This window comes from Chrysochloris asiatica, unplaced genomic scaffold (genome assembly GCF_000296735.1).
Source record: "Chrysochloris asiatica unplaced genomic scaffold, ChrAsi1.0 scaffold00003, whole genome shotgun sequence".
Lineage (NCBI taxonomy): Eukaryota > Metazoa > Chordata > Mammalia > Afrosoricida > Chrysochloridae > Chrysochloris > Chrysochloris asiatica.
In genome coordinates this window covers 10,176,656-10,187,129 of record NW_006408521.1, presented here as the reverse complement: position 1 = coordinate 10,187,129, position 10,474 = coordinate 10,176,656, and the positions used below count along the sequence as shown (strand labels likewise).

Below are 10,474 nucleotides of genomic sequence, written 5' to 3'. Positions count from 1 at the left end.
TTGAAACATGATTTGTCTTTCTAAAACTTAATTAAAATTCTATAGCTAGAGTACAGATAAATTTTGATGCACCTTAGTATATATGTATACACATATACCTAATATGTGTGCAAAACCACATGTATGCTCCAAACTTACTATCCAGAAATTTATTTGGCATTTACTGTGTGCTGGGCACTGTGAAGTACAAGGACCTATACCAGAGCCCACAAAGAGAAAGCTTTCCCTAGAGCTGACACTCTGAAGTTAGACTTCTAACATCAAGAACAGTAAGACAATAAATTTCTGGTTGTTAAAGCCATCTACCTGTGCTATTCTTTAATAGTAGCACTATACAACTAAGACATCTTATAATGTGCTGTGCTTTATATTAAAATATAAATCTTTAACCTTTAATTTAATCATGATTATTTTTTCTGTGTTCTCTGATTCTTTGAGAAACTCTGATTTAAAAAAGGTTAATTCAGGGTATGTTGTTGTTGTTATGTGCTGTGGAGTCAGTTTCGACTCATAGCAACCCTGCATAGGGTTTCCGAGGCTGTAAATCTTTACGGGAACAGAAAGCCTCATCTTTCTCTTGCGGAAAACCTGGTAATTTCAAACTGCTGACTGTGAGATTAGCAGCCCAATTCATAACCACTACGCTACCAGAGTTCCTTAATAATGCCAGTATTAATAATTTATTTGCAATTCACATACATATTTAAAAACCCTACAGTTACTCTTGGTAATGTTTGGTTCCCTGAAGGTTTATATTCCTGTGACAGCACTGGTTTAGATGGATCTTAATCAAATTTAGTATTGAAGAAAGATTGGTCAGTTAAACTCAATGGAAAAAATAAATTTTGATCCATTAGGGAACTTTTTCTTCTCAATTCCACTGGACTGCAAAGCCGGTTTGAAACGCAAGATTGGTGGTTCATTCTCACCAGTTGCTCCTCGGAAACCCTACACAGGGTTGCTATGGGTAGGAGCCATTGCAACAACACTTAACAACAACAACAATGCAGTTGTGTACAAGGTCTCTGCCTTTACAGAGAAATTGTGGGAATTTCTTTGACAGGAAGGGACTTTTATTGGTATTAACTTCTGAAGCATGACCTTCAGACCTTCCAATTTATGGAATCTTCAAGCACACTACTACCAGCAAAAGGCATTTTCAAGCTATCTTGAGAATATAGGCTGAGATCTGAAGTGCTGAAGGCACTTTATTAATAAAAGTTTCAGCGCTCTTTTGTATTTAAAATATTAATTAGAAATGTTGCATTATGTATCCTCACCTTAGACTCTAAGCTAGAACATCAAGGATTTTGTCAGTTTTGTTCACTGAAGTGATCACAGCCCCATGATGTGATCAGCTCTAATCTGATGTCATTATCCTATGTGTTGTAAATCCATGCTTCTATGATGCTAAGGAGACCAGATGCAATCTTCAGATTTAGGATGTATCTTGAGCCAATCTGTTTTGAGATATAAAAAGAGATAGTAGAGAAAGTGAGACCTACTACCAACAAGTATCATGATACGACCTAATGTAGATCGCATTTGGCCTCATTAACACCATAGAAGTGAGGAGTTATAACACATAAGATAATTACATCAGCTCCAAGCTGATCACGTCGGATCACATCATGGGGTTGAAGGCATCATATCAAGTTTAATCATTGAGGTGATACCTACATCTCAACTGTTAAACCATTGAGGATCCTGGCCAAGGCACGTTGACACAAAACCTTAACTATCACAGTTCACCTTTGTCAACTTGGCATCTGTGCATATCTCCTTAGACCACATACATGATCTCTAAATAGAGTTATAAAATCATACTTGTACCTGACATGATATACCATGTGTACAACTGAAAATGCACTAACCCAATATATTGTTGCTAAGTGTCATTGGGTTGGTTTTGACTCAGCGACCCTTTATAGCGTTTCTGAGGAGCACTGGGTGGGTTTTAACTGCCGACCTTGTGGGTTATAGTCCAGTGCTGCCCACAGTGCCATACCAGAAGTCCAAAGAGAGAGTACACAAATAATAGCCCCAAGTTCTTCAAAGTCCAAATTCCAACCTGGAACAAAATTCCTTTTCATGTGTGAATCGAGAATATAAGTTATCTACTTCTAAATGGCGGGGCAGGCAAAAGGTAGACATTTCCATTGCAAAGAGACACAATTGGAGGAAAAGAAGAAATAACAGGTACCAAGCTAGTTAAAAATCCAGCAGAACAATTTACATAAGCACTCGACTACAAGGTAGGTTTGAACCACAAGGTCCATGGTTCAAAGTCACCAGCTGCTCCTTGGAAACTAACACAGGGTCACTGTGGGTTGGAACTGACCAGACAGCACTAAACAACAACTACTCAAGGCTTAAAAATAATCCTCTGTTCTCGGAGACTATCTAGACAATGAATGGCACTACCATCCAACTCTGGGTATAAGCCAGGCACTTTGAACTCTTGGTAGAGATTCCTCAACTTGAGGTTTCAGCTCTGCCTTCCACTTCCACTGGAATGGCGACTCTGCCCCCTTGCTTTGGGCAGTCCTACTGGTAGCGTAGTGGTTATGAATCGGGCTGTGAACCTTAAGGCCAGCAGTTTGAAACTACCAGCTGCTCCGCGGGAGAAAGATGAGGCTTTCTGTTCCCGTAAAGATTTACAGCCTTGGAAACCCTGTACAGGGTTGCTATGGGTCAGAACCAACTCGATGGCACTTAACAACAACAACAATATTCTCTTAGTCAGTCTGAGTGGAAACTCCAACTCCTTGGCCCTGGCATATCTCATTCTTCTGCCCTAACAGGCATGGCCTGCCAGCTCAGTTTTGGTCAGAAGCGCCATCTTTGTCCCAGCCTTACCCTCCAGAACCAAGCTGGTAAAGAATATCCATTTCTTTGAAGTTTAGGAAGTGGTGGCGGCCCCATCCTTAAGAATCTAGAGATCATGCTTCCACACTTGGAGAGCCCAGAGGTCACTGCCCCACCTTTTGAGACTGAGGAAGTTTTACTTCCATGTTCCTTGTCTCTTCAGTTTCTGCTTTCTGATTCCTTAGGTCTTTAGAAGATGGCAGCCTGGTCTCTGCTCTTCATTACAAAGATTTTTTTTAGCTCTATTAAGTGCCCAGTGATCCCTCATTCTACTAATAAGCCTTTACCGTTAGGCACTCAGTTCTCCAGCTCCTTGGGCCAAAGAGCCTACCTCCATCAAGTACACAGAGATACCCCACTTCTCCAGGAAGCCTTATGCACAACAGTGCTCAGCTTCCTCACTCTATGGACCGTCTCCTGTGCCATCTTTCTTGTGTTGGTCTCCTGGGTCTACTGCTACAGTGTTCTCTGCTGCTGCTTCTATGCTGTCTCCAGTATTACAGCTCTATTCATTTCCTTGTGATCCCTCATCAGAATTGCTATTGACATCCATAATTCCACCAGCAGTCTCTTACAGGGAATCTTGGCTTTTACTATTAGACAACTTGGTATTCTTACAACTGCTGCTTCCAGATTTTAGTTATCTGTAAGAGCAGCACCCTACCCTCGTGGTGATAAACTCTTAGTTCACTAGTGCTGCTATAACAGAAATATCACAAATGAGTGTTTTCAGCAACCAGAGACTTACTCTCTCACAGTTTTGTAGGTTAGAAGTGTCAATGCAGAGCATCAGCTCATGGAGAATGCTTTCTCTTTGTTGTTTCTGGGGAAATGTCCTTGTCTCCTTTCAGCATCTGTTGGTCCAGCACTCCTTGGAGATCTCTGTATTTCTTGGCATCAATCTTCCCCAAGATCTAGGAGCTTCACAGTGCAGGGGCAGCAGGTACAAAGGACGCACTCACTCGAGGCTCTCCTTTCTTGGTGGTAGTAGGTAGTGTATTGGTAGTGGTGTGCCATGGAGTAAACCCTGCATAGGGTTTCCTAGGCTGTAGATCTTTATGGGATCTTTAAGGAACTCTGGTAACGTAGTGGTTACGAATAAGGCTGCTAACCTCAAGGTCAGCAGTTCTAAACTACCAGCTGTTCCACAGGAGAAAGATGAGGCTTTCTTCTCCCGTAAGTCTTGGAAACCGTGGGCAGGGTTTAAAACAGACTCCATGGTACTTAACAACAGCAATGATCTGTTACTTTCTTCCTGTATGATGTTCTTGATGTCATCCCACAACTCCTCTGGTCTTTGGTTATTAGTGTATAGTGCATCAAATCTGTTCTTGAGACGATCTCTAAATTCAGCTGGGTTAGGTTCAAGGTCATATTTCAGCTGTCATAGACTTACTTTAATTTTCTTCAGCTTAAGCCTGAATTTGCATATGTGCAAATGATGGTGTGTTCCTCTGTCTGCCTCTGACCTTTTATTGACTGATGATATTGAGCTGTTTCACTGACTTTTTTCCCAGATGTAGTCAATTTTATTTCTGTATATTCCATGTGGTGTGGTCCATGTGCACAATCATCTTTTATGTTGTTTAAAAAAGGTATTTGCAACAAGTAAGTGATTGGTCTTGCAAACTTCTACCATGGGATCTCCAGCATGATTTCTATTATCAGGGCCATATTTTATAATTACTGATCCTCCCTGTTTGTTTCCAACCTTTATGTTTTAATCACTGGTAATTATCAGTACATCTTAATTGCATATTTGATTAATTTCAGAATAAAAAAATTTGTAGAATTCTTCAATTTCATCATCACTGACATTAGTGATTCATGAGTAAATTTAAATAATAGTGATATTAATTGGTCTTCCTTGTAGGTGTATGGATATTATCTTATCACTATATTATACTCCAAGATAGATCTTGGCATGTTCTTTTGGATGATTCATCTGGCGCCCATCCTTTTCAATGTTGTAGTTTCCATAAACCATGTGATTGTCAGATTCAAAATGGCCAATACCAGTCCATTTCAGTTCACTAATGCCTAGGTGCCCTGATGTGTGATGCTGTAGGATAAGCACTAGACTGCACAGTGAGTTTGATCCATAGGTTGGCAGTTGAAGCTCACCAGCTACTGCTCAGAAACCCTATACAGCGTCGCTAGGAGTCAAAACTAACTCTGTGGCACTTAACAACAACATCATCAACAACAATGCCTAGATTATTGATCTGTATGTGTTTCATTTCATTTTTGAAAACTTCAGTTCTCCTAGTTTCATTTAATACATTTCATGTTTTCATTATTAATGAATATTTACATCAACTTCCCCTCATTTTGGAGTTGTGTCCCATCAGCAAAGGAAGGCCCCTCAAGCTTTTCTCCATTTGCCATATGGTGAACTATACTATACAGAGGAAGTGCTACCTACCCAGTCTTATTTTGTGTGCCTTCCAACACTAAAGGCTTATCTTTTGGAATTATATCTGACAATCTTATGTTGCTATGAATAATATTTTCATCTCCTGGCACTATAGCTAACAAGGTTCAGCTGCTATTTAAAAGGGTTTCAGTGTCTAAACATTCATAAATTGTCTGTGGCTCCACTTCCTAGTCTCTCTTAGTCTGAATGCTTAGCTGAAACCTGTCCGCATGCGTGATCCCTGCTGCTATTTAACATGTTAGGGGGCATAACTTGCAGCATCACAGCAACATGCAAGCCACCACAGTTTGATAAACTGATAGCTGAAAAAAAGATAGTTTTAGTTGAACTATATTTTATTCCTTCCTGCCATGCCTAGGAATTGTGCTGCTATGTTTATCAGATGGCCTCAGGTATTCCAGACACTGGGCCACTTACTTCTAGGATCCAGGAAAAGCCCCCATTTATGAAGTGGAGTTAGGATGTCCCTTTTTCTACTTTAGCAACTATAGCCTGTTTAGTCTCTTATATTGAAGTCAATGATTTCATTCTACCTGGATCAACAATGGATATCCATTCAAGAAATGAAGCAACATATTACTTTGGGCAAATCTTTTGCAAAACTCCTCTCTAAAAATTCTAAAATTAAAAAATGTTACTTTTTAACTAAGATACATATGACCCAAACCATGATCTTTTCAATAGCTATCTATGCTTGTTAAAATAGGACAGTTAAAATGTAAAACAGAGGAAAAATTGATGTATTTAAGTTGAAGTTGTATTGTTGGTGAAGAATACTTGTACCATGGTGCAAAAATAATAGAAGTGAAATGGTTCTCTCTCTACTCAGTTAGGTTCAACAATTTATTGCAGGGGCTACACAGAACTCAGACAGCTTACTAACAGTTACAGGGTTTATTAGGGATGTTAACAGGTGACAATGCAGGACCAGAAAAGGCGCAGGGCACAGTTATTCCAGCCAGCTACTGATAAATGCCCACAGGACACACTCCTTCCCCATAAGCCTCAGCCTGAAGGCACTTGGCTCTAGCTCTGTGGGTGAGCAAACCTAGCTCTCCCATTTAAGTGCCTGGAGGAACCCCATGCTACAAGCAAAATCCCTGCCCAAAGTCCCTCAGCTTTACTTGCTCTGTGCTCTGGGAACTTCACTACTTACTTGTGCTCTGGTTCTTAGTTTGCTGCTGGTGCTCCTCTGATTCTCATTTGGTGTCATGGCTTAATATTCCTGGGTTGAATATGTTCAATGCACAGGGACCTCGAGGTCCAAAGTATGTATTCCATTCTTGGCTATTATTTGATGATAGTGAGATTCCCCCCTTCCTGCTTCTGCAATGGCTCATTTTAAACTCTTGGTAGATTCCAAGTTTTCAGAGTACAACTAACTCTTTTAATATCCACAGTGGAATCATGTCATTCTGTCACTGTCTTCTCCTAGCTACTTTTACTCAGCTCCATCAAAAAAAGACTTGTTTGGATGGAGTTACACAGACTAAGACTAGAAGACACATGCTAAACAATTCATTCCACCACACTTGGGCTTTTAGAAGAACAAACAGATGAGTCTTAGGAAAAATATGATCATAATGCTCCTTAGAAGTGAGAATGGTGGGATACCAGTTCACTTACTTTCAACGTGGCATCAGAAAAAACTAAACTCTATAAAAATGTCACCATGTTTGGTAGAGTATCAATGAATACAAGGGAAACCCTGAATGAAATGGATTGGAACAACAATGGATCATGAAGATGGTGCCAGAGTGGACAGCATTTTGTTCTGTTACATATAAGGTGGTTATGAGTCAGAGCCAACTTGACAGTAACTAGTAGTAACAGTAGCAACAGCAACCTCACTTCAAGCAGTGATTTCCCACAATGTCCCAGTATATATCCTCAGCCTTAGGGGCAGTGACATCTATATTCATTGACTCATTTTCATTTTCTAAGCTCAATAATCCTAACTTTCTTCTTCCAATATCTACTAGAAGGAATGACTCTGCCTGACTTCATACTCATAATAAATAAATGTTGAATGATTGTAATACTCAAATCTTCTTCCAAACCTTCACAGGTATTAGTTTATTTCTTTAATTGTATTTTAATATAAAAAGACCAAACACCTGAACAAACTGAACAATTTCCCACATGTTAAGGGTGGGGATATTACAGTGATCTATTGTTGCATAAAATACCACTGCAAACACTTAAAATAATCACAATTTTAATTTTACTTACAAATCTGCATTTTGAGCAGGATTTTTATGTGTAGCTCATCGCTGCCATTTTGGTGTCAGACAAGAGCTGGAATAATCCGAGGACTTGTTTATACATATGTCTGGCAGTTGATCCTGGCTTTTGGTTGATTCCTTCCTCAGCTGTTCCTGTGACTGGAGCACCTCTAATAGGCCCTTCTATGTGACTGTTTGGCTTCTTCATAGCCTGGTGGTTGCGTTCCAAGGGAGAGCATCTCCACAGGATCAAGCTGAAACCTTCCCATACTTCAATGGAAGAGTGTCAGTGTCACTTTGTAAGAAGAGCATGGGAGGTGAACTGTATTAGTGGGGCCATTTTTGTAATACACCATCTCCCACAGAAGGGTTTTGTAATGTATTTCTTGTCTTCCCAGAGTGTGACTTTTCAAATTCTCAATAGACTACTCCTATTAAAATGTAAATTTTTCTTATGGAGAGGTTAATCCATTAAATCAAGACCCGAGTGATCAAATATTCATTTTCATTAGATTTTTTTTTTTTTTTGAGGGTCCTGAAAGAGGAGGTAAATTTTAATGTAGAAAGAAAAAAACAAGATCCAAAGCAAACTATGGTGGCAAATTTACTACTGAGACTAAGCTTCTGATGGGAATGTGACAGGGTGGAAGAGTATCTGAGAGTTATGAATAGATCCTGATGACTATGCCTACTTCAGTTTTGCCAGTGATCAGCCCAACCTCTTGGTTCCCATAGCATTTCTCAGCAAATTAAACTTTTGCCAGACTTTGCTACCAATTCTAGGAATCTACCCCATTTGTTTGCTTGATGTGTCTTTTCATTACAACTATACCTTGGTTGGAAATCTTTAATTTTCATCAGATTTAGCAGACTATGTGGAGTAAATGAAGTATAAAATTGTTTATTTTTTTCCTTATCCAATTGCCTTTACATCTTTTATCAACTAAAAATAACGTATTAAACATTTAGTTCACAAATATAGAGATATACAAGAAACACATCATATATTAACTAGTAAATCAATACACATCTGACCCTGAGCCCTTGTTGGACATTCGGTGTTAGTCATTATTGGAAATCTCTTTTCCTTGGGGTTTTGCAAAGATCCTAGGATCTTGACACATCCTCAAAACATTGAAGAGGTTCTTCCAGTTATTGATAGCTGAATTGCCTTGATCGTTGCTGAGATATCCATTTTCCCAGTTTTTGTATGAAGACCTTGGGTCTGAAGGCTCTGCAGTTCTTGTAGCACTCTTGGGACTCTGGGATCTTTGGTGAGACTAGAGTCTCTGTGTCTGGGTTGAGCCTCTCTAGGAGCATCTTATGTCTAGGCTTTTCTGAAGCCTTTCTCTTCTGTACACTAATATCCAGACTGGTGCAGGTCCCTCCCACCTTTGGGACATACTGAATTCTTCTTACCTTTCAGGTCACCCTTTACTGCCTCATCATCCATCTCAATGCCTAATTTGATGGACTTTTACCAAACTCAGGAATTTAACCTGTTTCTTAACTTAATGTAAACCTCTGAGGCTAGGTAAGATGCTTGATACGTGAGAAGTGAAAACAACATAGTAAGAGCAAACACATTTTGATATTTGAATAAATTTTATATTCATATTGTAAATATAAATTAAAGGTATATTCATATTGGCCCAAATATAAATCTATTAGATTAAAAAATAATTCCTGTGCACTCTCACCCTGAATATCAAACATACTGTTGTTTTTAAGTACCATCAAATCAGTTCCAACTCATAGTGACCATGTATAGGGTTTCCAAGAAACGAACAGCTGGTGGGTTTTAACTGTCGACCATGTGGCTTGTAGTCCAGTGCTGATCCTACAACACCATACCAGAAGTCCATATTTAGGAATGTAAATTTGAATAAATGACTCAAATTAAGAACGTAAGATTTTAACATATATGAAAAAGGAATTCAGATAAGTTGAGACTTAAAAAATAAGTATTCATGAAGAACAACAAGAAGCTGCAAGCCACCACATAACACGGATGAACCTTGAGGACATTATACTGAGTGAAATTAGTCACAAAAGGAGAAATACTGCATAGGAGCATTATTGTAAAAGATTAAGAAAAAGAACACACCCTAAAAGAGGACAAAATATACATATTTGCTGATCACTGGGATGTATGGGATGAGGTGAGGAGAAGGAGGGGAAGATGGAGCACAGGGTAGGGAGTAGACACAGGAGAGCTTGGGTGCTGGGGAGGAGGGGAGACAATACACAAGAAAGGGGAGGAGAATGGAAGAACAAGGCAGATGCGAGAACAGTTAGGCAGATTTGCATGGGCTAAGTGGAACAGAGGTAAATAATGATGTATGCACAACCTTAGAACAACAGGGATCTGGGATACAGGGATTGAGGCATGGTTTGAATGGGTAAAAGAGGGGAATAATGTTAAGATGCTTGGCTGTCTTTTGAATCTTGGTTTCCCTAGCCTACTGCTGTAAAATAGACACTTGAGGTGGGGAGGAAGGAAAAGCCAGAAATATCACAGTAGAAAGCTTGTCCGTCTTTAGCCTGTAACTGATTGGAATACCTTAAAGGGAGCTAGAAGTTGCCCAGTGAAGGAGGCTTCCTGTGGAGCCTTTGCATTGCATAAGACCATAGGTGGAATCCTGAACCCTATCCAGAATCTGCTGAGGTGGGAAATTTCCGCTTGAAAGGACAAGTAGACCAGCCTGGAGTGGCTAGAAGAACAGAAGGTACTTCCTGAAAAAAAGACCGGCAGGAAAAATCAAAAACAATAACTTAGGCAGTCTGATTGACTACTACAAGAACAAGCAAGCTATTCACCCAGGAACCATCAAGACAAGTGGTTGGGTCCTCTCAGAGCAAACCCTTTTCCAAGACTAAGACTCAAGGGGAATACATGAGCAGGCATGTGGTCTGGCTGGTGACCATGTTGGTCACTGATAAG

The 10,474-nt window shown here is 39.7% G+C and overlaps 1 protein-coding gene across 1 annotated transcript in view; it reads left to right on the top strand.

Annotated features, from left to right (window-relative positions):
* The window catches only part of PRKG1 (protein kinase, cGMP-dependent, type I), a 1,720,113-nt gene that overhangs the window by 67,916 nt on the left and 1,641,723 nt on the right, over nucleotides 1-10,474 (top strand). The gene's annotated exons all lie outside the window — the stretch shown is intronic.